Source organism: Capra hircus, chromosome 13 (assembly GCF_001704415.2).
Source record: "Capra hircus breed San Clemente chromosome 13, ASM170441v1, whole genome shotgun sequence".
Taxonomy (NCBI): Eukaryota; Metazoa; Chordata; class Mammalia; order Artiodactyla; family Bovidae; genus Capra; species Capra hircus.
Window position 1 is genome coordinate 53,052,460 of NC_030820.1, and position 12,360 is coordinate 53,064,819.

The 12,360-nt window shown below is 54.1% G+C and overlaps 1 protein-coding gene across 4 annotated transcripts in view; it reads right to left on the bottom strand.

Annotated features, from left to right (window-relative positions):
* MYT1 (myelin transcription factor 1) overlaps positions 1-11,929 on the bottom strand; it is a 63,462-nt gene extending 51,533 nt beyond the window's left edge. For all 4 annotated transcript variants that reach the window (XM_018057467.1, XM_018057465.1, XM_018057466.1 and 1 more), the window contains exon 1: positions 11,632-11,929. The gene's annotated coding sequence lies outside the window, so the exon portion shown is untranslated. The remainder of the gene's footprint in view (positions 1-11,631) is intronic.

Genomic DNA, 12,360 nt, shown 5'->3' on the forward strand with positions numbered 1-12,360 from the left:
GTCAATCCTAAAGGAAATCAGACCTGAATATTCATTGGAAGGATTGATGCTGAAGCTGAAGCTCTAATACTTTGGCCACCTGCTGGGAAGAGCCAACTCATTGGGAAAGACCCTGATGCTGGGAAAGATTGAGGGCAGAAGAAGGGGACGACAGAGGATTAAATGCTTAGGTAGCATCACCAACTCAATGGACATGAATTTGAGAAAACTCTTGGAGATAGTGGAGGACAGAGGAGACTGGTGTGCTACAGTCTATGGGGTCACAAAGAGTCGGACATGACTTGGCGACCAAACAACAATAACAAATTTAGAGTGCAGAAAGAACTCATACTACTCCAGAATAAAACAAATCAACCCAGTTTTAAAGTGGGCATGCCAATGGTTAGGACTTGGCACTTTCTGGGGAACTAAGATCCCTCAAGCCATTGGGTGTGGCCGAAAAACAAAGTGAGCAAAGGATTTGAACAGTCATTCATCCAAAGACAACATATAAATGGTCAATAAAAGCTGCTCATCATCTAGTCATCAGGGAAACGCAAGTCAAAACCACAACATGATCTTACGACACACCCACTAAAATGGCTTTAAAAAAAAAAAAAAAAACAGACAATAAGTATTGGGCAGGATGTGGAGACACTGGAGCCCGTGTACCCTGCTGGCAGGAGGATAAAATGGCACTGCTAATTTGGAAAGCAGTCTGGTGGTCCATCATTATATTAAACATAGACTTACCACAGAATCCAGCAGTTCTACTCCCAGATACAGATCCAAGAGAAATGAAAATACATGTCCACACAAAGCCCTGTACACAACTCTTCATCATAGGTTTATTTACGCTAGCCAAAAATAGGAAGCAACCCAAATGTCCATTGATTGCTGAATGGACAATATAAAATATGACTGAATGGTATTTAGGAATAAAAAGCGGGTGAACCTCAACACCATCGGGCTCATTAGAAGAAGTCAGACAAAAACGATCACATATTGTACCCTTCCTCAGTTACAGAATGTCCTGAAATGGCAAACCCATAGAAACAGAAATTAGATTAGTGGTGCGGAGCCTCAGGGGAGGGGCAGCGAGCCCCGGCCCCAACCCCCCACCCACCGCCCGCCCCCGGAGAATCTTGTAGGGGAAGAAGGTCTGGTGGGCTGCCTTTAGTTCTCCCAGCCTGGCGTCTGTGAGCCTGTGATCTGGGGCCCACCAGGAGAGCCAGTTGCAGCCCAGGTAGGGCTGCGTCCAGGGGTATAGGCAGAGGATGTGGAATGGGCCGTCGGGGGCAGGGAGAGGTGTCTCAGGCCCCACCCCACCCCACAACCACTCTGGGGACACAGGCCAGGAGAAGACCAGCGCTTCTGCACAGCAGCGGCACCAAGGCCCAGAGCACAACACACAGCCCCCCTCCACCACATCAGGACCCTCCTCCCACGACGAGCCAACCAGGCAGACAGGCCCTGTGTCCCACCTGTGTATCTGGCCTGGAGAGGCCAGCCTCCTCAGCTCTCATCAGGCCTCAGGCACCCTTGGAAGCTCATCACCTCGCTCTAAAGCCTGAAGTGACCACACCCACTGAAAGCCTGGGCCCTGAAATCCAGTACAGTTTTCCCCATGTCTGCAGGGTCTGCATCCATAGGGTCAACCAACATGGATGGAAAACACTCCCTCCAAAATTCCAGAGAGTTCCAAAAAGAATACTTGATTTGCAACGATTTGCGCAGCGTTTACATTGTGCTGTGCTGCGCTCAGCCGCTCAGTCATGTCCGACTCTTTTTGACCCCACGGACTGTAGCCCGCCAGGCTCCTCTGTCTATGGGAATTCTCCAGGCAAGAATACTGGAGTGGGTTTCCATGCCCTCTTCCAGGGGATCTTCCCAACCCAGGGGTCGATTCCAGGTCTCCTGCATTGCAGACAGGCTCTTTACCACCTGAGCTACTAGGGAAGCCCACGTTTACATTGTAGTAGGTGTTATTAGTAACCTAGAGATAGATGGTCTGAAATCTAAGGAGGATGTGTGTAGGTTACAGGAAATACTCCAGCATTCCATACAAGGGACTGGAGCATCCATGGACTTTGGAATCCTGGATGGGCGGTCCCGAACCCCATCCCCCATAGAGTCCCAAGGACAACTAAATAAACACAGCTCCCACTCAAAAGGAAAATTCTCTCCTACTTTCATCTCAATCCTCGTTCACCAACCCAACAGAATAAAAACCCTTCCCAGACTGTCTCAAAAGCACGCTCCCCAATGGACACTAAGAAAGTTAGCAAGGGACAGGGAAAACTATCTACAAGAAAAGCAGAGCTTGTATGAGAAATAATCTGGTGTGTGTGATTACCCTAGCAGTGAAAATAAATGAATAAAGATGACTGGCAGCATCACGCGGGCAACTGGCAGGGCAGAAGAGTCTGGTCCTGAGGCTGTGAGTCCTGCTAGGTCTGTCCTGCCCCACATCCCATAAACCTACGATCCTGGGCAAACGGGGCCCCTGAAGGCCCGGCCTGGAGTGGAGCGTTGGGCGCCCTTCGAGAGCGAGTGCCAGAGCCCACAGACGGGGCAAGCGCATGTGGAAGGGTAAGGAGCAGCCCAGCACAGAAACCAGGCTAATCAAATAATAAGCATATTAAGGAGCCCGATTTCTCACAGCAGTGAGGGAGGAGTTAGTTACACATGTGGAGAGGGAGAAATCTAGAATGTATCCTGGGGGTAGTTGGAGTCAGAGCTGTCTGGATGAACCTGTGGTTTTCAAGAAAATCCAGGTGTGTGTGCATGTCACACACACGTGCATTGAAAGTCTGGGAGCACGTCCACACTAGGTCCAGGGGTGGCTCCAGGCCCGAGTCTGGGAGAGCTCAGAGAATCACATGCACATCAGAAGGACACAGTTGCCAGCACTGGACAATCTTAGCACCAAAATAATGATTATAATCCACTGGATAAATAAATCATCAGTCTATTCAGAAATCAATAAAAATGAATAAATTGGTGGCTTGAGGAAGAATTCGGCATTTCCCCCCAAAAATAACTGGATTGGCCAAAGAGTTTGCTTGGGTTTTCCATAAGGCGTTAGGGTTAGCGGAAAAACCCAAATGAGCTTTTGGCCAACCCAATACTTATTCATTGCAAAGGGGAAAGTGTTGTTGCAGCTAGAGACACTGGGATGGCAACACCCAAACCAGGGAAAGAACTACAGTGGGCGTCGCCAAGGCAAGTCTCGCCTGACCAAGACCAACACACCATGTGGTCCCGAGCCCACTGTTGAGACGCTATCGTGGACCAGACGCCCCAAGTGATGGTGGTTCTAGAGAACTTCTTCGTTGGAAACCCCTCTGGGTGAAGAGCACAGATTGGCAGATATACCTCCAGAATGGGTCAGAAAAAAACAGTTTGTTTTGTGTCTGAAAAGTTTCTGTGAATTACATTTGGCACTTCCCTGGTGGTGCAGTAGCTAAGACTCTGAGCTCTCAAGGCAACGGGCTCAAGTTCGACCCCTGGTGAGGGAACTAGACCCCATGTGCCGCAACTAAAGATCCCACTTGCTACAACTAAGACTCGGCACAGGTAAATAAACAAATATTTTTAAAATAACATGGTTGGGGGTGAGATTTCAGTAACAGACAGTCAGTGGAGGCATCTGTGACGAGAGCTTGAAGCTGAGCCCCAGGGTCTCCTCAGGGCCCTCCTGCTTCCCAAGTCCCAGGACTGTTCCTAGAAGACAGCAAGGCTGAAATGTCCTGGGTCAAGGCTGGCTTCCCAGCACCGGCTGGAGAGCTGGGGACAGCCAGGGCAGGGCAGGCCCTCGGGGGAGTCTGACAAGCCTGGAAATCCTAAAGGGAGTGGCACTCTTGCCCTGGACACTGCAGGTCCTGGGCGGGAGCAGGCGGGTGGGGTGCCTGGCGCCCCCAGGAACGCTGACCTGGGTGGCCCCTCCCCCTCTCCAATCCCCACCTCTTCTCTGCTCCAGGCCTGTCTGTGACCTGGTTTCCAGGGTCTGGAGGCAGCACTGGTGTACCACCCATCAGATCAGCTTTTGGCAGGAAATGCAAACAGGACTGATGGGGAAATGAGGGCAAGTTTTGCTCTTTTTCTTTCTTCTTTTTTCTTTTTTGCTGGAATTCAGAGAGAAGTAAAATGAAGACTTGCTGAGTGGGGCAAAGACAGACCTGCTTTTGCTGAGTTTAGGTGAAAATGAGAGGAGAGAAGTGGGGGCAGGGGAGTCGGCGGTTCCATCGCTCTGCACGTTTCTCATTATTTTGCTTCTAAATCAGCCTCGCTGGTGCTTTCTCTATTCAATAAAAGCCAAACGCAAGCCACGTCCCCTAATCTCTCCAACAGCAGCTCACTGCTGAGAAAATAATATAGATGTAACTTCCAGCATCGTACACTTTCTTTTCCATTTATATGCAAATAGTGACCTTTCACCCAGGCTGTCTCAAAGAAGTGTTTCCTTAAAAATGCAAATAGCATGTTGCAGGCTGACTGTGGCTGAGTCTTTCTTATATGATTATTATTATTTCTTTTAAACTTACCCACGCTGTAAAAACAACAGCTAAACAGCCGGGCAGTAATGATGACTTTTCAAACCCCATCACAGGACTGGCTCTCCAGGCGGCCTGTCAGGGAGCCTGCCAGCAGGGGAGGGCCCCCAGATGATGAGGGGTGGGGACCCTCGCAGCCGCAGGGCGGGCTGAGTGTCCTGGGAGAGGCACAATGGTGGGAGCCAGGACTCGGGCGCCCGGGCAGGTGCAAGGGAGTGGGAGCGTGGGCGGCAGCCTGTGTGCCCCAGGCAGGCGCACAGGATTTGTTATAAAACCTCCCCACACAGACGGAATTCAACACCAGGTGTCAGGACGAGTGATCCCGACCTCAACCTCCATCCAGGCACACACGCTTCACCCCCGGACGAGGAGTCAGGGGCAGGCAGCTTATGGGAAGCTCTCTGCCCTCCCTCAACCCCTGAGGCCAAGAGGAATGACTAGGACAGGGGGCTGGAGAAGCCCAGGAAACAGGCACAGCAATGCTACTCGGTGCATGGGGGCCCTGGGCTGGGGGCCTCTCCCCACTCCCTGACCCACTGATCGACCAAGTCAGGACGCAGGCTGGGGAGGAGCCAGGGAAGATGTCAGTCATGGCCTGTGCCCACCCACAGCTCCCAGGGTCCCCTGAATTTCCCCTGCAGGAGTCAGAACTGTCCGGCCCAGGAGAGGGAAAATGGCCACTTCTCCCTTGCTGGAAACCACACACTTAGGCTCCTGCAGTTAACTCGACTAGAACGGGCTCTCATTGTACAAACAGAATAAAACCAAGCTGCTCCAGGGTCCCTTGAGGCCTGTCTCTGCCCTGGCTCATGTCCAGTTCAGAAAGAGAGGGGACCAGGCAGGAGGGTGGGAGGTCCTGGCAGCTCCAGAGCCTCACAGCCAGAGGGAGGGGTTTCTGACAGTAGTCCACTCTCCTTCTCCTACCCCCATCCTTCTAACTAGAGACGTGGAAGCACTGCTGTCTGGGGGCGGACAGCGATCCCAGGGGGCTGACATTGTAGCCCCAGACCCAGGGCTCGGAGTGGCCCCCGGGCGGTGGCTGGTTTTCGGGGTAGGCATGGCCAGCAGAGATGCCCAGCTATCAGCCTCCTGCACTGCTCAGGGACAGCCCCCTCTCTCCTGCCTTTAAGTGAGAAATATCAGGGGGCTGCACACACTAGCTTCCCAGTTTGGATGGGCATGCACAGCACACAGGACGTCAATAAGGCAGAATGTGGAGAGAACGTAAACCACACTGACCAGAGGCAGCTGCCTCCAAAACGCTCTGGGCAGTAAGGGGTCCATCACCGGGAGGGGGCATGGTGGGGTGGGAAGAGCCTCTCCAGGCCCTGTGCCCCTCCACCCCCACCCTTGCACTGACACGCATGCTCAGGAGCTGTCGGAATGCTCTCTGGGACAGCATCAGGGCAGGAGTGGGGCTCTGACTGTCACAGCAGAGCCCTTTCCGGGTCCCCCAGACACCAGAGGTGTAGGCTGAGCATGAGAGCGCAGGCCTCCCACGCCAGGCAGCAGGTTCTGAACCAAGAAACGCAAAGTGTGACTTGCAGCTGGCTCAGTGAAGCCAGGACCCAGAAGTCTTCACTCGTGCCATCACACACCACTTTGGAGCCTTTGAGGGGGCTACAAAGTTTGCTAGCTGCAATTCAAGGTCAAATCCAACCCACTTTTTCTCTCCCTTTGGGCTGATGTGCTGACTTCAGGTCTCCGTGGGTTTCTCTGCTGGCTTCAGTGGCATTTCCGGAAGCATCAGAGCCTCCGGATGATGGAAGGCGGGTGAGCTCACAGCTCCTCAGGACGCTCACACATCGTGAAGAGTGCTGCTTTATGTGTGTTGGGGGAGGGGACCTCACAGCTAACCTGCTCTGGTGCAAAATGAGACCTCAGGAAGCTAGGGTTGGGGGCTGGGCTTCGTGAAATAAAAGGAGATACACAAAAATCTAAGTTATTTAGCCAGAACACAACCAGATCACTAGAAGGTAATAACAGAAACACCCCCTCTAGGGTGAGGGAGGTGGGAGGGGGGGTTCAGGATGGGGGGACACATGTATACCCGTGGCTGATTCATGCTGATGTATGGCAAAAACCACCACAATGTTGTAATTATCCTCCAATTAAGAATAATTAATTAATTTAAAATAATAAAAAGAAGGGTAAATATAATAATAAAGAAAGAAACACCCCTCAGCCTAGACAATGGAGTCTAACTTTCCACCCTGGCTGACAGCATATCCACTCAGATTCTGGAGGGAAAACTCAGAAGTGGACCCTTAAGTAGCTCTTCTTCCCACCTGGATTCAGAAGGTTCTCTGGCTGTGTCCAGTCCAGCACTGACAGCCCAGGGGCTAAGTTTACAAGGGCACCCAGGCCAGTACCCGTGTGTGGACCAGAACCAAGTGCAGGGGCACTGCCCGCTGGGCACCCTGAACCTGGTGGCCTGCAGGCCCCTCTCCAAGGCAGGTGGGAACACCCGCAAGGCTGATGCAACGCGATAGCAGAGGTGTTTCAACAACGAAACACTTAGGGCTTGACTGTGGCTCCTGGGAGGTACACTGAGGGACCGGAATGGCATCTGTTTGGGGCTGAAAGAGGAGCTAGCTGGAGGTGAAAGGAGACAGGAGCTGGGCCAGGGGTCTCGGCGTGGCCTGGATAGGGGATGGAGAATCAGGTTGGAAGACAGACTAAGGACATCTCCCAGGCAATTGGGAAGCACCAAGAAGGGCAGTGAGGGCCAGTGTGGTCCGGATGGCCTCCCGGGAGGTCTAGGGTCCTGGGAAGTCAAGCTGTGCAGGTCTGGAATTCATATGAGACGCTGCACAATTACACGTGAAAATCACTGGTTAACAAACCAATTTACTGCTCAGAGGAGTCCAGTGAGCAAGCAGGCCATTCTGAACCATTGGGTCTGGGAGCCCTAGGACACTCACTGTCCCCGAACACCTCAGTTATGTCCCAGGTCAGCTCTGAGTCTGTGAGATGCCTTGTGGCAGCCTTCACTCAGACAGCACTGGGCAGCTCACGGCAAGGACAGTGGCTGAGCCACTTTATAGCCTGTGGTCAAGTGAAGACAGGAGACTCAGCCTGATGTGCGGGAAGCTGGGTCCCGCCTGGGCCTGCACCTCAGGGTGTCTGACCGGCTCGGACCATGGAAAGCGGGCACAGGAGTGAGGAATACCAGAGCAGTGAGCTCCTGCCCCCTTGGACAGAAGCTGGGGGGCAGGAGGGCCCTAGGTCTGGAGTCTGAGCCGAGAGAGATAGGGGTGCTGAGTGCAGGCCGAGAGGAGGGCAGCCTGTCCAGCCTGGAGCCCAGGGGAGCTCTCTCTCAAGCGCTGCTTTAGTGTGGAGTTTTTAGGCCACGAAACAGGAGAAAAGGAGAGGCCCCAGGTGGCTTCCACCAGAGCCCTCAAACCCACGTCAACCAGGATCAAGGTGTGAAGCCAGGCGTGAGGGCTTGTCTGGCGGCAACTCGGCCAGATGGCACGTCCGGATGGACACACGCCGCGCCCTGCCCGCCACCCTGAACCCCGCGGTGCCTAAGGCCTGTCCCCGGCACACCCCACACGCACACGGCCCTGCTCCCAGGCTGCCATCCTGAGAAATCCCTCACATCAGGCATGTCCGCAAGGACCCACGCGGCCCTCCAGGTGCCTGAGCAGCGGAAAGGGTCCTGGGGTCTCAGAGCGCCAGCATTCAGGCAAGGGCTCTGGCCCTCCATGCCGGAGTAATCCTCATGGAGGCGGGTTACACCTCCTCGGACTTACTTTCAGTGCATCTGGTTAAACTGACACTGCGCTTACAAACCATAAATAAGAATGAAAGAGGGATGGAGGATGGACACCCAGACGCAGGCTCTGACAGGAGCGAGGCCGACCAAGAGAACTGTGCTCCCTCCTGGCGAGCAGTCTCCACTCTGCTCTCTCTGGAGCCAGCCCAGAACTCGTCTGAGAGCAAAGCTTTTGTAAGTCAGGTGGAAAATGCCTCCCGGTTTGTTTTGAGGGTTTTTAAGCAACATTTGGGGGAAATTCTGCCATCTGTGAAGAGCAGGATGTACCCTGAGGATCCCAAAGCCTGGCCAGCACCCAGGAGGGGCCCAAGAGGGTGCCAGGGTCTCCAGGGAGCAGGGCAGGCATGGGGGCAGCTCGGGGCACTGCTCCCACTCCTGAGAAACAGCGTTTTCCGCCCAGGCTGACCAATCTCCTGATGATGCCCGCTCCCAAAGACTGTCCCTGTAAAAGTCCTGTTAAACTACCTCTGTAGACAACTAGCTTCTGGTTTATTCATGAGTGAGTGTATATGGAAGGAGAAGATAGGAGGGTTGGGAGCTGGTGGAGGGAGGGCCCCAGGCCAGGCCCCCTCTCGGCTCCCAGGCCCAGCTTTCCACAGGGTAACAGCCAGCAAGAAGCATGTCTAGACGGGTCTTCCAAGCCCAGGATGGCGTTTCTCTCTCTAGCACCCAAGCCTCACTGGTCGCCCAATCCCCTTCTCCGAAGAAGTGGGGGGTCAGGTGACAAGGCAGCCCCCGCCCTCCCAGCAGCCACCCTGGGCCCTACCCCTCTGCCCACTCCAGGCATAGTGCTGACCTGGGTGTTCTGGTCGCTTCGGGCCCTCCTCCCTAGCTCAGGCCACTGGAGGAGGGGTGGGTGTGAGCAGACCCTCCCTCACCCTCTCTTCACCAGAGCGGAAGCACCTCAGCCCCCACCAGCCATCAGGGAGGCAGCCAGAGGCCTAGGGGCGCTTCTCACACGCTCTCAGTCTGCAGGCCCCTCATCCTGCCCTCTCTGCCCAGCGCTTAGCCATGCGAATCAGCATTCCAAACCATGCAGCCTTCACCCAGGCCAGGCACCACCAGCAGGGGGGTGGGCTGCACACACACACACCCCAGGCCCCCCAAGCCAGTTCCCAGAGTTGGCTCAGACCCCCTGTGCCCCCATTCCATCACACAGTGTAGCCCGGGTCCTTGTGGGCACATTCGGTGACTCCAGGCCAGAAGAGGACAGTGGGGTCCAGAGAGGAAGGCCCCTGACTCTAGGCAGCATCAGAGAGAATGCCCACCCCAGTCAAGGACAGGGGACAGGCCAAGCTTCATGCAGAAAGGGTGGCTGTAGGTCAGCTCCCTGGTGGGGTCTGAGTGCCCAGAGCACACTCCTGTGCCAGCATTCTCTCTGCTGGCTTCTCCCTAATGCCTCTGGGCACAGACAAGACTTTCCAGGACAATCTTTTGTGACCCCAGGGACAGAGCTTCTTAACAACCCCAAAGACTCTGCCCGTTGTGTGGGGGCATCTCAGAGCAGGTCCTCCTCCCTCAGGCATCAGAAGCATTCAGAGTGACAGGTGACCGCTGCTGCTGCCAGAACCTCCCGAGAGAGCCTGGAGCATTGGCTCCCAGTATTTGGGGCTGCCTCCAGGCCTGTGGGAAACGCCTGAGGTCACAAGGACCACGACATCACCCCCCTGCCCTGCCTACTTAGGTAGCCCCTCTGCCCTGTGTGAGTTCAAAAGGGCCAGAACCCAAGGAGTTGCAGAATAAAAGGTCTCCATGGCCAGCTCTGAGGCTCCACTCGGCCTCTGGATCAGCAGACACCCTTGTGAGTGCCCAGGAGGTCGGGGCCCCCATCTCCAGCTCTGCAGGACAGAGGGGTCATGAAGCTACTTCCTTCTCTTTGCAAACAAACTGCCCTGTAAACCCTAAGCAAGCCTCCTCTGCACAGCCAACAACTCCGGTCCAGCCCTCCCCACCAGCACCACAAAACTCCAATTGCTGCTCCCCCGTTCTTTTGTTTACCATTAATCAGCAGGGCCATATGGAAAGATGTGAGAGTCACAGCCACAGGGCCAGGGCGGGGAGATCTGGTGGTGAGGAACCTGGGCCTCTCCCCAGCACCCGCCCGGCCTCCCTGGGCCAGGAGGCCAAGTCCAGGCACATCCTCTCACCCGAGACTGAGGTTTGCCTCCTCCAGGTTCGCCCCAGTGCTCTCCTGCCTTTTGTTCACTCAGCCACTAGCCTCAGTCCTCAGGTCTCTCTGATTGTTTTCTTTTAACCACTGGAGCAAAATTTCTCAACTCCATCTCCCAAAAGCATAACAATCACAGCCGTTATCGCCACTAGAGTGACACAGTCTGATGGCTCAGGACCGAGCCCATACCCTGCTACCAGACCCTCCTCTCAAAGGTTTTGTCTCAGAAATTAAAGCCCAACTCTACCAGCCAATGATGTCCCTGGACGCAAAGGTAATGCCCAGAGCAGAGAAGCCCTCTGTGACTTAGAAGGAGCAACTCTCGCGACAAGGGCACACCACACCATAACCCGGGAGCTGCTGGCGGCTTGTTTATCTTCCTGATTCACAAAGAGGAAAGTGAACCCAGCGGACAAAGTCCACGGCCCGGAACACATCACCTTAGAGGCAAAGGCATCATATCTTTCAAGGCTCACTGAGACTTCTTGGCTAAGCCTGATTTGTAGTTTTAAATACAAAAATCCAGTTACTAACACCATAAACAAACACACTCGTGACCCCGATCACATAGCGAGAAACGGAGCGTAAGGGAACAGTGAGTCTATCCCACAGACACGCACCCTTAAGTTTAGAAATACGTGACACGCGAAGACAGGGCGCTCACATGACCATCTCTACTCGGTCTTGGGTGGGGGCACAAACGCGGTCCGGACGGCGTCCCCGCTGCAGAGCGGTCTTCTGCCTAAGGAGCCAGCGTTCTCCCAGGGAACCCAGCTGCTAGGTCCCCTGGCTGCAGATACAACTGTGTTCCTCTTCCAGAAAAGCACATAAAGTTTTCGTCTCAACACCAGGTCCCCCAATGTCTTTTCTTTCAGACGCACAATGTGTTCACTAAATTCTCGGAGAAGCCAAGCGCGTGAGCAAGCCAAGGAGGGACAGAGAACGCGGAGGAAAACAGCCGCCGGCAGACCCAGGAGGAGGAGAAAGCCTCGGTCCAACAGAGCGGCTTTAAAAAGCCATCCTCAGACCTGTTCTTCCAGCAAAGAAAGCCTTCATCTTAGAAATTAACTCTGCGCGCGCCCTCTCCCCATCTCCAAGCACTGGGCATCTGCCTTTGTCAGCAAAAGAACATAACATTGACTTACCTTTCCCCACAGCTATTGTCTGTCCTCTTTCAAAATGACATCACGGAAAGCAATCATGAAATTTACATGGGGGGTGCGGATGGACGGGAGGAGAGGCGAGGCGGCTGCCTCGCTTCCAGCGGTCACATGTGGGGAAGCCTGTGTGCGGGTTTCAATTAAATATCTTCTCCCTTTAGTGTGCGAACTCCTAAGCCAGCTGAAGGCGACGTCTCATTTACTTAATGACCGCTCTCATTAGCAGCGGTGGCACGGGCTGGCGGAGAGACTCCTTTGTAAATACGCTACCCATGAACCCTTGGGGCTCCAATATATCTGTTTACTCTCCGAGGTGAAATAAATTTACAGTATAGCATCAGAAAGATGGATCTGCTGACGGGGAGCGAGAGGTGCCCAGGCCCTCAGAGCCCCTGTCTCTTGCTCCAAGCCTCAGCCAGCAGAAGGTGCCCGCGTTTGCCCACACTGATTCATAATTAATATGCAGCACGATTTGGAGTTTTTTATGCAAAACACACAAAAGGGCAGTGCGCATCACAACCACCAGGCTCACCCCCCTCTGCTTTCTCCACCAGTGGTTCAGTCCAATAATTCCTAATAGCAGCAACCGGAATGACAGATGCCCTGGGTTAGCACGGCTGCAGCGAAAGTACTTTACAATATTTATTGGTGGTTAGGAATATGACCTACCATCATAAAGAGCAGACTGCAGAATTTATTACTCAGATGAGCCAG